The sequence below is a fragment of the Canis lupus genome, chromosome 1 (assembly GCF_003254725.2).
Source record: "Canis lupus dingo isolate Sandy chromosome 1, ASM325472v2, whole genome shotgun sequence".
NCBI classification, from domain to species: Eukaryota; Metazoa; Chordata; class Mammalia; order Carnivora; family Canidae; genus Canis; species Canis lupus.
Genome location: NC_064243.1, coordinates 93,650,132 through 93,667,530, shown reverse-complemented (window position 1 = coordinate 93,667,530; position 17,399 = coordinate 93,650,132). Strand labels below are relative to the sequence as shown.

Genomic DNA, 17,399 nt, shown 5'->3' with positions numbered 1-17,399 from the left:
ACATCTACAGTTCACTTTGAGAAAGCATGTATCATCTGTTGCAAAGTAAAAAGTCAGAATGAGGTTGAAAGACCATATTCAATTATAAGAGAAAGTGCTTTGAGGGGCATAGTTATGAAAAAGTAGTTAGAACTATAGGGCAGCCCAGATAGCTCAGAGGTTTAGTGCCACCTTCAGCCCAGGGCCTGATCCTGGAGACCCGGGATTGGTCCCACGTCAGACTTCCTGCATGGAGCCTGCTTCTCCCTCTGCCTGTATCTCTGCAGCTCTCTCTCTCTCTCTCTCTCTTATTCATAAATAAATAAAATCTTAAGAAAAAGAATTATTTACACTTGCCTTGAGATTTTACAACAACATTATTTCACTGTTAGAGCTATTTTTTTAAACCCACACCTTTCACTGTAACCATAGTAAAAATCAACAGTAGGTATAAGAAATACCCAGAAGCCTTTTTTATTTATTTCATATTATTATGAGATAGTCCAGCTATTTCTTGTAACTGGACAGTGACAGGAAAAAGAGAAAGGATATTGCTCCCCCCAGCATCACCAGGAGAGAAAATGAAAATGGTTGGGGGAAGTCTCATTAGTATAATGCTGCAAATAGTTTTTTAAGTCCATAGGTTATTTTAACAAAGAATCATATCACTAATACTAATAGTTAATTTTCACTGAGTGCTTACTAAATGCCAGCCACTATTCTGAGCATTTTATGTATTCTTATTTTATTTTGTAATAACCTAGTAAAAAGATCCTATTATTATTATCATTTTATAGATGAGAAAACCGGAGCCCAGAGAGGTTAAGTAGCTTCTCTAAAGTCACACAGATATGTGATAGAGCCAAGATTCAAACCAGGGAGTCTGACTACAGATTTTCTACACTTCTACATAATAGTATTTGTCTCTTTCTGTTTTAAATATTCATTAATAAAACATATACAAAAGCAAGGGCATAACTAACACAAGAACGTGAGTTAACCTTAAATAATCTGGCATATGTATATCTGTGTAATAATTACATAGTAGTGATATAGTAAATGGGAAGTACAAGTAGTAGTTTTTTTTTTTTTTAAGATTTTATTTATTTACTCATGAGACACAACAGAAAGAGGGGCAGTGACACAGTCAGAGGGAGAAGCAGGCTCCATGCAGGGAGCCTGATGTGGGACTCGATCCCTGGAATCCAGGATCACACCCTGAGCCAAAGGCAGACACTCAACCGCTGAGCCACCCAGGCGTCCTACAAGTAGTAGTTTTAAGATGAAATTTAGGATAGGCTGTACATCCTTCTGGGACTGTCAATGACAAGTTATATGAGTATATCAACCCTAAGCAATTAATCAGAATTATGATAGCACCTTTATTGTAAGCATCTACAACAACTTGTCAAGTATCAATTAATTTATCCCAAGGGCCCCTCCCTAGAGCAGTCCCAAGGAGAGCAGATTATATAACTGTTACCACAATGTCTGAAATATAAATGGGGGGGGGGGCACAGAAAAATTAAGAGCTTCGTTCCAAAGTGCTCAGAATGCTTAAGTCGCATTTTGATTAAACCCTACTTCTCCAGTGTTGTTTTAAGAGATTTGCTGCCTGTCCCTCTCTGGATTTCTAGTGCTAACATATGAACCCTAAGAGGTGAGTTCAGTGCTGCCCAGGCCAGGGCCAACTTCTCACTTCAGTGCATCCTTACAGCAAAGGAGATTGGTGCAGGACTGCCCAAATGAGGGGAACATATCCCCACCCCCTTCAGCGTGGCAGCAGTGGGAAGGAGATGGTGCATCCAAATTCCTTGGGAGGCTTGTCCAACCAAACCTCCTTCCCACGAATTCTATGCTGAATCCAGTGAGCCACCAGCTTCAGGGTGTTTTGGCTTGCTAAAAGTTAAAGGGCAGCCAAGCTGGATGAAACATGAAAACAAACAAACATACCAGGATACCTGTGGGGTTGCCTGCTCTGGTCCACTGTTCAGCACAGTGAAGGGCCAATCTTACCTGTGCTTGAAGGCCACAGACCCTGCCTTTGCTTCTGGAGGATGATCTCAGAAATATGTGCTACTGATCACAGAATGATGAAGAGAAGGAAGCCCTGAATCAACACCAAGTTTATCACTGCTTCTGAACAAACACTCTAAGGAAGCCAGTATGACATCATCTTTGTACCCTACAGCACAGCTCATTAGATGGGACAGACTACTTTTGTGGAATTCTCTGACATGAAACCAAAGTGTGCTACCCTCATGAAAAATATTGTGATAATCTAGATAAAATTAGTACTGTAGTTGGTTATGACTTCCTTTTATTATCTTAGCCTTTTTCCCCCAGGCAATGTTTTTGGACATAGTGACTGTTTTCTATTTCACTCCAATTAACCAAATATAAGAAATTGCAATTGCTTCAAGGATAAGTAATCTTATTTTGATTTTGCACAAATCAAAACCATATTGCATCATATAAAGTTGCCTTAAATCAATGACTGTAGATAAACTGAGTGAAAGTTTAAGCACACACAAACATTTAATCGCTGGAGGCAAATTTCAAGGTCTTTCGGTAGCTAACATAAATTCAGCAAAGTATTCTTCTGGCTATTGGTATGTGTTGTACATCCTTCAATTGTTGTTCTTAGAAAATTCTGCAATTATGATGTTTAGGATGGTGAGACCTAGTAGGGCAAAAGAACAAATAACTCCTCTGTAATAATTTCTGACAGTAAGCATTATGTTAGTTAACCCGACTTTTTAAAAAGATTTAGTCTTTTTTAAATTTCAAACATTTAAAGTCCTCCCCTGAAAGGTTCCCACTTGACATGACATATAGAAGGCAGCACAAATGTAGATTTGACCAGCCATCACCATCCTTTGTTTCCAACAGCTGGGCTTGCCTTCTTATGCATATCATCTGACAAGAGCCCAAGGTGGGTGGAATGGCTACATTTTCTGGGTTATGGAAAATACCCAAAGGAGCCTGAGTTCAAAGTCTGGATCTCCCTGGCTCCAAACTCACAAACCCCAACTTTATTTGGTGAATTATGGAACACCACCAAGAATATACACTATAGAAGAAAGGCGCACAGCCTGCCTCTTTGAGTCTCTGCCTATGGCTACTGTGTCTAGCCTCTCCAAATTCTGAAACTGGTCCAGCATCAGGCCACCCTGGTCAGTTGTCAGCATGTTCAGATCTTCCCTTAGCAGTCACATGGTTTTACAGATTAATTTTACATGGAGAAAGGCAAGCAAAATATAAACAAGGGCTTAACTAGATACAGAGTGGGCAGTTGCTAAGATTCTAAACCAAAAAACATAGCCCAAGGCAGATAAGGGCTGGCACCAGGGTTTCAAAACCTTCTATAAGGCCTGCATTGGTTTCTCCTGACTCTACTAGGTTTCTTCAATGAATACCTGATTCAAAAGATAGGTTCCTAGTGCTTCTGGCCACACTACACCAACCCTCTTGAGTATTTTACATACACTTCAAGCCCCTGGAAACCTCACCCTTGCTCTTCATCCTTGATATTTCTCTTTGTCAGTTCAATTTTCCTGATGTGCATTCTGACTGGGAGTTCTCAGGGGGCCTGTCATTCAGAGAAGGTCAGTTTCACCTACTGTAAAGCTAGTTCCTCCACTTTGTGTCTGTAATGGCTTTAGGTCACCAAGGAGCATGCCATCTTATCCGTAGTTTCCGTATTGCATACAAGAATCTCTTCCCTCCACCAGCCAGAAACAAACTCCCTTTACTTCATATCTTCTCTCTGGTATCACTTTGGGTGACCCACTAAATTTCTATCCCTTTCTGAGAGCTTCCAAAGAGTGGATCATTTGCAAAGCAGAGATGATAGGTACACCTAGAACTAAATATTCAGAATTTACCTCTCTGGCTACCTCCTCAGGTTCTCCTTGATGACTCATTACTCAGATGTCATCAGAGGAAACTTCAAAAATCTTCCCAGAGTCTTTTACTCACCCCCTTAAAGCACATGTCAGTTTGTACAGACTGAGAAAGAAAAATGTACCCCTGACAGTGAGGACCTGGGACTATCAGTTAGGTCATGGTGTTCTCCTATGGAACATAAACAATTTCAAAGATCATCACCATTAGACAAGACCACACTATTAATTAGGTCAGAACACAAAGATGTGACCATTGTCCAAACTACAGAAATAACTGAACATCCCTCCATCCCAACTAATACGAGTGCTGCTTTACTATTTACCTCTTATACCTGCTCTGTTCCTCCCACCCTCTAGATAAGAAGACTTAAAATATCCAATCATGGAATTATTCACACTTTATGACAGCACCCTGTCCAGATGACCCTTGAACCTTCTCACAAATTATCCAACACAAGTCCATATCCTATAAATCTCTTCTAATATCCTCTTGCTGAGACACCGCATGGGAACATAGGGTGTGTCTCCTTCGCTGCAACAAATCAATGAATTCTACTTTTTGGACTCTAGGTGTGTTCCTGGTGGCCTTAAGCTGGAGAACACTGATAACACTATGATACAATAATAAATACCTAATGCTTATTTAGCATTTTCTATGTGCCAAGTACTATTCTGCTCTCTATACATACTAACCCTTGTAATCCTTGTTACACACTGTGACATTGCCACTACTACTACTTCCATTTTATGGATGAAGAAATCCAAGCACAGGGAGGTTGAAAAGTGGCAGTCCTGTTTCCCATAAGAGGAACATTCCATCACAAGTTTGGGCAGCCTCTAAACTGCAGAGCAGAACCTAGAAAACACTTCATTTCTCTATGATTTTTAGGACTAGGGTGACTGAAGGCTAGGCTAGCTCCCTAGGTCTGTGTACTTGCTAATTTTAGCCCAAACCTCAAGGGTTAGGAAGAAAGCATGAAAGAATGTGAACTCATTTTCAAATAATTTTTAATTTCTTCACTGCAAAAATATCTCTTTGCCAAGAACAATGAGTTTATATAGGCTTTAATGTATATTCCCCATAATATTTCTCCATATTTGAGGCACTTACTATGTGACAGGCATGGTTTCTGATGTTCACTAATCAACAGAATTAATCTCTCAGTCCTTGTCTCCTTCAATTTCTCAACAACTCTTCAAATATTTGATCACTGATACCCCTTCCTTGAAACACACTCCTCAGTTGCTTTCTGGGAAACCATGCCTCCTGTTTCTCCTCCTCCTTCACTAATCAATCCAGCTCAGTTTCCTTTGTCTCCTCTGCTCCTTATTACACATCCCTGGAGCAGCCCTGGCTTAACATGGGCTGGCTATCTTCTTTTCTCCATCTGCATTCACTTCATAGGGGATCTCGTACAATCTCCTAATTTCAAATGCCACCTATATAACCGATACATCAGTTTTATATACACACACACACACACACACACACATATATACACATATATATACACACACACATATATATATACACACACACATATATATACATATATATATAACACCTCAAGCTAACATGTCCAAACCACAATTCCTCATTCTCACCCCACTGTATCCCATTCATATCCATCAAATCTGCTCATGCTGGAAGCTTCCCCATCCCCATAAGTGGCATCACCATGCTATGCTCAAGCTGTAATGCAGAGATTACCTCTTACTCTTCCTTTTCTCTCATACCTCATTACCCAGTCCATCAGAAAATCACTTTCAGCTCTAAATTCCAAACATACCTAGAATCCAACCTCTCACCACCTCCATTGCTATCACTCTGTTCCAAACCCCCATCTTTTGCCTGGATTGGTGCTACAACCTCCCAAATGCTCCCCTACAACTTCTTCTTTTCTTATGTTAAAGTATATCAAAGACATAGCAAAGTGCACAAATCTTAGGTGTACAGGTCAATAAATTTCTACATATGTTTATACTTGTGTAATTACCACCCAGATCAATATATAAAACATTTCCAGCCCCAGGAGGCTTCTTCCTCTTTCCCCCACTGCTAAAGGCAACCATTATCCAGACTTCTACCCTCAATAATCAGTTTTGCCACATACTTCATATGTATGGGATCATACAGTATGTATAGTGTATATTCTTTTGTGTCTTTTTTTAATTCAATATTATGTCCACATTGTTTATTCACATTATTGCCTGTAGCAATAATTCATTTTTTCCAAGCTTTGTAGTATTCCATTATATAAAACCATGATTTATTTATACATTCTACTGTTGATGGATATTTGGATTGGTTCCAGTTTGGGTCTATTACGATAATTGCTGCTATGAGTAGTAAACACACATGCTCATCTCTCTTGTGTACATGATATTATTAAGTCAGACTGATCCTGTTAAAATGTCAAATCACATAATTCCCACTCATAATTCTCCAGCAGCTTCCCATCTGCCTCAAAGTAAAAGCTAAAGTTCCAGCAAGGGCCTTTAAAACTCTATACTCTTGTACTCAACTGTGGTCCATTCTTTAAAAGCACTGACATTGGAATGCATTAGAAATACAGAATGATAGAGGTGCCTGGGTGGCTTAGTCAGTTAAGCGTCTGGCTCTTGATTTTGGTTTAGGTCATGGTCTCAGGATTGTGAGATTGAACACTGGGTTCTGCACCCAGCATGGAGTTGGCTTGATATTCTCTCTCTCTCTCCATTTGTCCCTGCCTGTCTCCCGTGCTTTTCGAAAGGAAAGGGGAAAGGGGAAAGGAAGGGAAAGGGGAAAGGAGAGAGGGGAAAGGGGAAAGGGGAAAGGAAAGAAGGAAGGAAGGAAGGATTAATTATGTGTCTTTCTAGTCCTATGGAATCTTAACAAATCTCTCAGGTGATTCACATGCATATTAAAGTTTGAGAAGCACTGCCCTTAGTAATCGGTGAAGGTACCACCACTGCTCTGACCTTGTCTTCTACTACTCTCCCTTGTTCACTATGCTTTGGCCTCACCAGTCACTTTGCTTTTCCTTAGACATCCCAGACATGCTCCTAACTGAGAGGTTGTGTGGGCAGGACCTGGTCAGCAGTTTCTTCTGAATAAGACAGATATAAACATATAAAGAGGCAGAGATACAGAGATATAGATATCTCCATGCTCTATATAAGTGTGGTAGGCTGAAAGTATTTATATGATATGAGATATATACATATACATATATATATCACAGAGATATATAATTCTACATATGGTTATTGAGCACTTGAAATGTGATCAGTGCATCTGATAAACTGAATTTTTAATTTTATTTAATTTTAATTAATTTCAAGTTAAATATGAACATATTGCCAGTTGCTACCATAATGTATAGCACACCACTATAGTAACTCTGGATGTCTGTCAGGTAAGATAATTTTCAAAATTGACTTTTCTGGCTTATTTTTCCTCTAAGTAAATTTTACAAGAAGCCTGTGAAGTTCACTAAGGTAATTCTTTTTTTTTTTTTTTTTTTTTTTTTTTTTTTTTTTTTTTTCACTAAGGTAATTCTTGATAGGATTCTGGTTGGAATTTATTCCTGGGTATTATATAGTATTTGTAATATTATGAATAGATTTTTAAAAAAGATTTTATTTATTTATTCATGAGAGATACACACACAGAGGCAGAGACATAGGCAGAGGGAGAAGCAGGCTCCCTGTGGGGAGCCCGATGTGGGACTCCATCCTGGGACTCCAGGATCCTGACCTGAGCTGAAGGCAGATGCTCAACCGCTGAGCCACCCAGGCATCCCATGAATAGTTTTTAATGGTTTCTGGCATATAGAAAATTTTTAATTTTTGCATCTTGATCTTATATGATCTTATATTCAGCCATCTTGCTAAATTATCTTATTGATTTTAGTAGTTTTTAAAAAAATTTTAGTCATTTTTCAATTTATTTTCTTAAATTCTTATAGACAATCATTATCCACTTGTTTTATTTCCTACTTTTACTGCACTATGATTTAAAAAAATGGTCTATGATATTTCTGCCTTGAGAATTTATTGTGGTATTTTACTGTGGTAAACACAATGTTCCTTGAATATTTACAAAGAATATTTTTCTATGTTTACTGGGTTATATACATATAATTAACTTGTTAATTTAATTGTTCAAATCCTCAGTATTTCTACATTTTTTCTATCAGAGCTATCAATTTCTGAGAGTTGGTTAAATCCTACCATCATTATTTATAATTTGCAAACTTTTGTTTTCCCCAAGAGTTTGGCTTTATACATTCTAATGCTAGATTTCTCATGTCTATAGGGTTATGAACTGTTACAGCTCTTTGATCAGCTGTATATAGCTTTCATCACTGTTAAAGTGTACAGCTAACTTAATTTTCACAGCCTGAACATATCTCTTAAGCCTTGCTATAACCCCTTGCAGTCACTCACACCCTCCCCTTTAAGGATAGTCATGATCCTGACATCCAACAGCACAGATTAGTTTTGTATTTGATTTTGATCTTTACATCACTGGAATCCTATGGTTGGTACTGTTTTGTTTCTGGCTTCTTTTGTTCAACATTATAATTGTAAGACTGACTGATATCATGTGCAATGCCCTCAACCTCTCTGTGGTCTATCCCAGGGGCACTTAAAAGCCAGCTAGAGACACTATGCAGGCAATGTCCCTTGTAGACATATCCAGGAACTGAGAAAGAAGTTTCTAATCACACAGACTTCAGTTTTCTTCTGTCCCATATTATCTCAATTTCACATTCCAGGTATTCTCTTTATGTACCTTAATCTTTCTATGTTCTTGATTGCCCTCACCTGTCTAGTAGCCCTTAGTTTCTTGTTCCTAAGAAGTTTCTCCAGCATACTTAGAGGTAAGAGTAAGTTGATTAATGTCAGTAGCTGGTATAAATTTCCTCTGAAGTCTGTGGGCTTTGTAGAATGGGTAACATGTGCCAACACAAGAGCTGCTCTTTAGGGTGGCTGAGCAAGGAGCAGACTTAAAAACCCCACAACTGTCAAACAAAAATTCACTTTGGGATGGAGCATGATGTCATATTCAAGACTGAATGAACCTACTTTTTAAGAGATGTCTTCCTTGTCTGTCTGTTACTGAAATCCAGAATTGCCTCAATAACACCTCTTCTATCTTGGATCCCATCCCCAAGAAAAGGAGCTTCCTCCAAGATATTTTCCACTTTGGAGAAAATTGGACTAGAGGCAAACACTGCTACCTCTCTCTCTGTCTTGGAGGGTAGGGGTAACAATTATAGTTAGATTTACAGGTAGTTATTTAATTAATTCCCCAGCTTGAAGCTTCTCCAACATTCTTATAGGTAGAAGTGTCCTCTCCCCGGGTCTGTTTTAGATTATAGTTTCTCTTCTACTCTGGTTTTACCATCATTCTGATCTCATCTGCTCTCTTCTCTTTCAGAAATTCTGCAAAATTTCTCACTTGTGGATGGCATCCTTCCTTGTTTTCCAGATACCATTATGGATATATTCTTTTTAAAAAATCTTATGGGCAGCCCGGGTGGCTCAGTGGTTTAGCACCCCCTTCAACCCAGAGCCTGATCCTGGAGACTCAGGATCGAGTCCCACGTTGGGCTCCCTGCATGGAGCCTGCTTCTCCCTCTGCCTGTGTCTCTGCCTCTCTCCCTGTGTCTCTCATGAACAAATAAATAAAATATTTTAAAAATTTTTTTAAATTAAAAATTAAAAATCTTACTAATTTATTTTTGTATACATAATCATAAAGAAAAATAGTACATAATCTCACTACCCAGTAATCCCTATTTATATTTTTCCATTTTAACATAATCCTTTCATTACAAAATAAACAAAATAAATTAATAAAATTCAACATCTATTTATGATAAAAACTCTCAACAAAATGGGTATAGATGGAATTTACCTCAACATAATAAAGGCCATATATGACCAACCCACGTAATGTCACCTAATAGTGAAAAGCTATGAGCATTACCTCTGACATCAGGAGGAAGACAAAGATAAGCACTCTTGCCATTTTTATTCAACATAGTATAAGAAGTCCTAGCCATAACAATTAGGCAAGAAAAAACAATAACACATCCAAGTTGGGAAGGAAAAAGTAAAATTGTCACTATTTGCAGATGACATAATACTATATATGTATTTTTAAAACCTTAAAAAAACCCCTAAGACTCTATCCTAAAACTATTAGAATAAATAAATACAGTAAAGTTGTAGGGTACAAAGTTAATATACAGAATATGTTGCATTTCTGTATACTAATAATGAAGTAGCAGAAAGAGCAATTAAGAAAGCAATCCCATTTATAATTGCATCAAAAAGAATAAAATACTTAGGATTAAATTTAACCAAGGAAATAAAAGACTACATGCTGAAGACACTGATTTAAGAAATTGAAGATAGCACAAACAAATGGAAAGATATACTGTGCTAATGGATTGAAAGAATTAATATTGTTAAAAATGTCCAAGTTACCCAAAGCAGCCTACAGATGCAATGCAATCCCTATTATAATACCAGTGGCATTTTTCACAGAATCAGAAAAAACAGTAATAAAATTTATATGGAATCACATAGCCATAGCCAAAATAATCTTGAGAGAAGAACAAAACTGGAGGTACCATGTTCCTTGACTTCAAACTATACTACAAAGTTATAGTAATCAAAACAGTATGATTGAAACTAGCACAAAAGTTAATGGAACAGAATAGAGAGACCAGAAATGAATCCATACTTACATGATCAATTAATCTATGACAGAAGAGGCAAAAACATACAACAGTGAAAAAAGTCTCTTCAATAAATGGTATTGAGAAAACTGGACAGATACATGTGAAAGAATGAATCTGAACCACCTTCTTACATCAAACACAAAAATAAAATTTTAAATGAATTAAAGACTTAAATGTAAAACCTGAAACCTAAAAGAAAACATAGGCAGTAAGCTCTATGACATCAGTCTTAGCAATATTTTTTTAGATATGTCTCCACAGGCAAGGGCAACAATAGCAAAACTAAACAAATGGGACTACAGCAAACAAAAAAAGCTTTTGCACAGTGATGGAAGCCATCAATTAAATGAAAAGGAAACCTACTTAATGGGAGAAGATATTTGCAAATGATATATCCAAAAAAGAGTTATCAAAAAATATATAAAGAACGTATACAACTCAATACAAAAGAACAAATAATTCGATTAAAAATGGGTGTAGGACCTGATTAGATATTTTTCCAAAGAAGACATACAAATGGCAGACACATGAAAAGATACTCAACATCACTAGTAATCAGGGAAATGCATACCAAAATAACAATGAGGTATCACCTCACACCTACTATCAAAAAGACAAGAAATAAGTGTTGGTAAGAATGTGGAGAAAACAGAACCTTTGTGCACTATTGCTGGGAATGTAAATTGGTAGAGCCATTATGGAAAAAAAACAGCATGGAGTTTCCTCAAAAAATTAAAAATAGAAATACCACATGATTCAACAGTTTCACCTCTGGAAATTTATCCAAACAAAATGAAAACTGTAGTTCAAAAAGATACTGTATGATGGACATTAAGGAGGGTACGTGATATGATTAGCACTGGATGTTATGCGCAACTGATGAATTATTGAAAATTGCAACTGAAACTAATGATGTACTTACTATATGTTGGCTAATTGAATTTAAACTAAAAAAAAAGATATATGCATCTCTGTTCACTGTGGCATTATTTACAATAGCCAATATATTAAAGCAACTTAAGTGTCCACTGATAGATGAATGGATAAAGAAGAGGTGGTACATATGATAGAATATTACTTAGCGATAAAAAGGAAGAGATCTTGCCATTTGCAACAATATGGATGGACCTAGAGAGTATTATGCTAAGTGAAGTAAGTCAGAGAAAGACAAAAACAAATACTGTATGATTTCACTTATATGTGGAATCTAAAAAAACAAAACAAGATAGAAACAGACTCATAGAAACAGAACAAACTGAAGGCTGCTGAAGGAAAAAGGGCTGTTGCCATGAGTGAAACAGGTAAAGGGGATTAAGAGACAAAACTTCCAGTTATTCAATAGATAAGTCATAGATATTTAATGTACAGCATAGGCTATATAGCCAATTAAATTGCAACAACTTTGTGCAGTGAGAGATGGTAACTAGAGCTATTGAGATGATCATTTTATGATGTATAAGAGCATGGAATCACTATACTGTATACCTGAAATAATATAATATTGTATGTCAATTATAAATCAACAAAAAAATATTGCATAAACAAAACAATTGTAAAATACCTATGTATAGAAGGAAGAAAATATTACCATAGTGCTACAGCTCTGACAAAAATCATCCTAATATTCTCCCGTCTTTCTATGCTACATTTTAAGTTTATGTAACTGCTATCATAGTCTTTTTTTTTTTGCTATCATACTCTATATAAAATTCTGTACTATGCTTAAATTTGACACTGTGTCTATAAATTTTCCAGTGTTGTGGATAGCCTTCACAACAGAGATAGAGAGTCACTGTTAAGGCTATAGAATATTCCATTACCCACTTATCTACTGCCCTCTTGTTGGGTATGAAAACAAATACCTAGCTTTACAGACAGTTCAAGTTGAAGTTCAGGCTGAAATGTGGTTTGGGGGATTTGTTTTCTTTCTTTATAAAAATTATGTTTGAATAGTTAACATGTGCACATGATACAAAATTCTGTAAGAACAAAAGAGTATATAGTGAAAACTTCCTCCCATCCCTGTCCCCAGCCATCTAGTTTAGCTCCTCAGATGCAATCACCATTACTAGTTTCTCAAAAAGTTTTCAAAGACAGTCCATACTGAGTCAGGTGTATATGAATATGAAGATGTATACATAATGTGTGTGTGTGTGTGTGTGTGTGTGTGTGAGATGTGCAGTGGTAGCATACTATACACTCTTCTATGCCTTGCTTTCTTCCATTTGACAATATACCTTATAGGTTTTTCCACATCAGAATATATATCTGCATAAGGATAATGATGTTGATGCTGATGCTAATGATGAAAAGAACAGAAAAAATAACTAGTTTTTATTAAGTAATGATACTTCCCAAAGTGGAATTGCTAGATCAAAGGGTAGGTGCATTTATTTATTTTAGAGAGAGAGTGAGCATGAGCAGGGTGAGGGGCAGAAGAAGAGGGAGACAAGCAAACTCTCCACTGAGTGGGGAGCCTGATGTGGGTGAGCTCAATCTCAAGACCCTGAGATCATGACTGAACCAAAATCAAGAGTTGGACACTCAACTGACTGAGCCACACAGATGCCCCAAACGGTTGGTGCACTTTAAATTTTAATAGACATTTCCAACTTCAACCATAGGGTTGAATTCTTTGTATTTGCTATTCTCACTAACAATGAAGTCCTCAAGACAACCTTATGAGATAGATACTATATTTTCCATACTTTATTATTTTTTATAAAGATTTACTTATTTATTTATTTATTCATGATAGATACAGAGAGAGAGAGAGAGAGAGAGAGAGGCAGAAACACAGGCAGAGGGAGAAGCAGGCTCCATGCAGGGAGCCTAACGTGGGACTCGATCCCGGGACTGCAGGATCATGCCCTTGGCCAAAGGAAGGCGCCAAACCGCTGAGCCACCCAGGGATGCCCTATTTTCCATATTTTACAGATGAAGAAACTGAGGTACACAGAGAGATTAAGCGACTTGCCCAAGGGCACAATGTTAATAAGTGACAGCATCAGGACTCAAATGCAGGTAGTCTGATCACAGAGCCCATACTCTTGACTCCATCATGCCTCTCCTTTGTGCAATCATCACCACCACCTCAACTAAAACTCTCTACCATTAACACTAACTCTCCACCCTCCTCTTCTCCCAGCTCCCCACAACTACCATTCTACTTTCTCCATGAATTTGATTATTATAGGTACCTCATAGAAGTGAAATTTTATAATATTTGCAGTTTTGTGATTGACTAATTTCATGTAGCACAATGTCCTCATGTTTCATCTAAGTTGTAGCATGTGTTACAATTTCCTTCCTTTTTAAAGCTGAATATTCCATTGTATATAAATGCCACGTTTTGTTTATTCATTTCGTTGTCAATAGACATTTGGGTTTCTCCCTCCAAATGGCTATTGTAAGTAATGCTGCTGTGAATAGAGGTGTACAAATATCTATCCCGGTTGCTGCTTTCATTGCTTGTGGGAATATAACCAGAAGTGGAATTGCTGGATGATATGGTAATTTTATGTTTAATTTCTTTTTTGAGAAATCCTCATACCATTTTCCATAGAAGCTGCACCATTTTATATTCTCATCAGCAATTCTAGTTTCTTCACATCCTTACCCCTTGCCAACATTTGTTATTTTCTGTTTGTTTTTTTAAATGATAGTCATCCTAATGGGTATGAAGTAGTGAATTTTTCATTTTTAATGTATAAAATTTATTAATCTCTTCCTTTGTGTTTCCTGTCTTCCTCAAAAAGGTCTTTGCTTCTCTAAGTTTACACAAGCAGTCTTCAAATTTTACTTATAAAATAGTTATCAATTCATTTGGTACATTTAGGGCTTTGATCCACCTGGAATTCGTTTTCTATTTGATTTGACACAGGGAGTGCTGTCTTCTTTTAGACTGAGATTTAATGATGCTAATACCTTTCATGAAAGCTCATGCCTTTCCCTTTCCACCACACTGTGTTTTCTGTGGCCTTTTTTCCCCCTCCCACTGTGGGCCAATACTAGGCCACTATTGTTTTAATATTTCATATCTTAGCTTGCTTTATTTATACTATAAAATTAGGCTTTAGTTTTTTTTAAAAAAAGAAGTCAGTGTGAATAAACAGCCATAACAAAAAATATGTCTCTTTCTCATTAAGCTAAAAAACATTCAGGAGGATTATAGAAAAAAAATTTTGACATAAAACTCTTCATTTATGCTTATGTTTCCCAATCTGACCTCTCCCTATCTATGGTTATTCAGCTTGGGTTTTTTATTTAGCATTATTTTGCAGGAGGAATGAGTGTCACTGCAGGGATTAAACAGCAGCAAATCTAAGATTTATTGGTTATGACTGGGTCAGACTCACCTTTCTGTAGAACTCTTAGACCCATACACATCAGAAAAGGACAGAATGTAAAAATAACATTTTTTTCCCTTTCAGGAATTAATGGTTATTTTATTATAATAATGAGATGGTATTTTATTTTTAAAATCACATATGAACACGAGTACTGGAAATATTATTTCCCAGAAATGGATAACTAATGAATTCTTTCCACAACCTACTTTTGTCTTTATATTGAAATCAGATTTAAATAAAAAACTTCTAATTTAAAGGGTTGCCTAAAATTCATTACAATTAGATATGACTTGCCCTATGAACTCTTCCTATTAGTAATTATTATATCACTAGATTAACTTTCTATTATTAGTTGGATTCTGATTGATTTTACCTACTATACAAATATATTTTCTTCTAAATAAAAGAATCTCCAGATTAACAACCATACAAGCTGATTGCAAATTCGTTGCAAAAATGGTGATGGGCTGATATTAGAGCAATGTTTTAAGGAAAGCAGATCACTTCAATTCACCATCTTAACCAAAAATTTGCTGAGGTGTAGACTGCACCTCTTACCCAGGGAGAGTGATATTAGTATTAGTGATAAGAAAACTTTAAGACAATATAGAAACATTAACAGAGAAAAAAACAATATTCTCCCCACCTCATGCGACTGCACGGATAATTTGATGTGTTTTAGTACAAGAACAGAAAATGTATAGAATATGAAGCTTAAAAGTAATGATTTATGAAAAGGAACATATATAATGCTAAAACGGTCTTTCCTTCCCTCTTTAATAAATGTAAAATAGAATGTTTTATTATAAAATTATAAAGTTTTTGCATCTGAATAGAATTACTCTTTACCAAGTGGTTCAGATGTTTTTGAATGGAATACAAAAGACCCTTTTAAAGACGCAGGAATAATTTCATAGTCAGGGAACTATCTCACCACATATTTTCCTTGTTTTTTTTATGATGATTGAAAATAAACACTTTCTGACTTACCTATCATGACTGATGCTGAAAGGGTACCGTGTCCCATTTCTATTTTTTTAGACACAATTTTTGAGGTATAATTTATATAGTATAAGACCCACCCACGGTAAGGATGCAATTCAATGATTTTTAATACATTTATAGTGTTCTGCAACCATCAACATAATCCAGTTTTAGAACATTTCCATCACCTCCAAAAATTCCCTTGTGCTCACTCAAGTAAGTCTTGATCCCAACACCACACCCAGAAAACGACTAACCTACTTTGTTTCTACAGATTTGCCTTTTGGGGACCTTTCACATAAGTTTAATTATACAATGCATGATCTTTTGTGTCTGGCTTCTTTCAGTAAGCATGATATTTTTGAAGTTCATCCATTTTGCTGTATATTTCTTCCTCCAAGGAAATTTCAGAATTAGCTTGTCAAAAAAATGTTTAAAAAATTTCTGCAAAGCTGGTGGGAAAGGCTTTGCTAAACATAGCCTTTAATTACCCCTGTTTGCTTCTTGCTCTGGATTCCTCCATCTTCTGAAGAACTCTGTAAGAATGATTTTAGATTTAGAGCATTTCTGAATATAGTAAAACCACACATACAAAAGTACTTTTTATTAGATAAAACCTTCAGGTCTGGGATTCCCTGAAGATATCAAAATGTAGGACTGAAGCACAACTCATTGAGAAGATAGAAGGAAAACTAATAAAAGAACATTCTACATGGTCATAGTTGTATTCAGGGTGGTTAGGTTTGTCTTTTTGTTTTATTCCATTTTACTTCTCTTTTGCTTTGGCTCAATTCCTGAAAATAAGTACTTCACAAGTTTTCTGGCAATTATTATAGAAGGTGTAAACAATATTACTCTCTATTTTATCTTGACTGTAACAGCATCTCCTTAGACCAAAGTCATCCAACAACCTCTTATCTGGAACATGATGAGGAAGCAAGAAGAAATACTTAAAGACAAAAGAACCAAATAATTATAACAAGGCTATGTTCTAAAATGCATACAACATACCCACAGGAGGTCCCTGATTTTCAGGTCCTCATTAGGATGTATTAGGAATATATGTATTTTTATTTTATACACAGTTCTGACAAGCTTTGCTCCCTTACTGCCCCTACAACAAAAGCAACAGATCACTGAGAGAAAAGGAGAGGGAGACAAAAAGTAGAAAGGGCATCCCCAGGAAGGACTGGTGCTTAGAAGAGTATTTACTACTAAAAGTGAGGAATAACTATTTGATATAGGAGGAGACAGACACAGAGGCCTATGGCCCCTCAGTGAACTCTGGCAGCAACGCGGCATTACAGCACAGAACTGATGATGACTCTATATTTATAAGAAATCTCTTGATGTTCAAACCACAGTCCTTCCTGGAAAGGTGTATATAACCACTAACATAAACTTATAACTAAATAAGCCATCAAGCAGCTTTGGTG

The 17,399-nt window shown here is 36.5% G+C and overlaps 2 protein-coding genes across 12 annotated transcripts in view; one reads left to right on the top strand and one right to left on the bottom strand.

The window, feature by feature from the left end:
• The window catches only part of CD274 (CD274 molecule), a 144,316-nt gene that overhangs the window by 50,981 nt on the left and 75,936 nt on the right, over window positions 1-17,399 (bottom strand). The gene's annotated exons all lie outside the window — the stretch shown is intronic.
• PLGRKT (plasminogen receptor with a C-terminal lysine) overlaps window positions 1-17,399 on the top strand; it is a 53,777-nt gene that overhangs the window by 22,092 nt on the left and 14,286 nt on the right. The gene's annotated exons all lie outside the window — the stretch shown is intronic.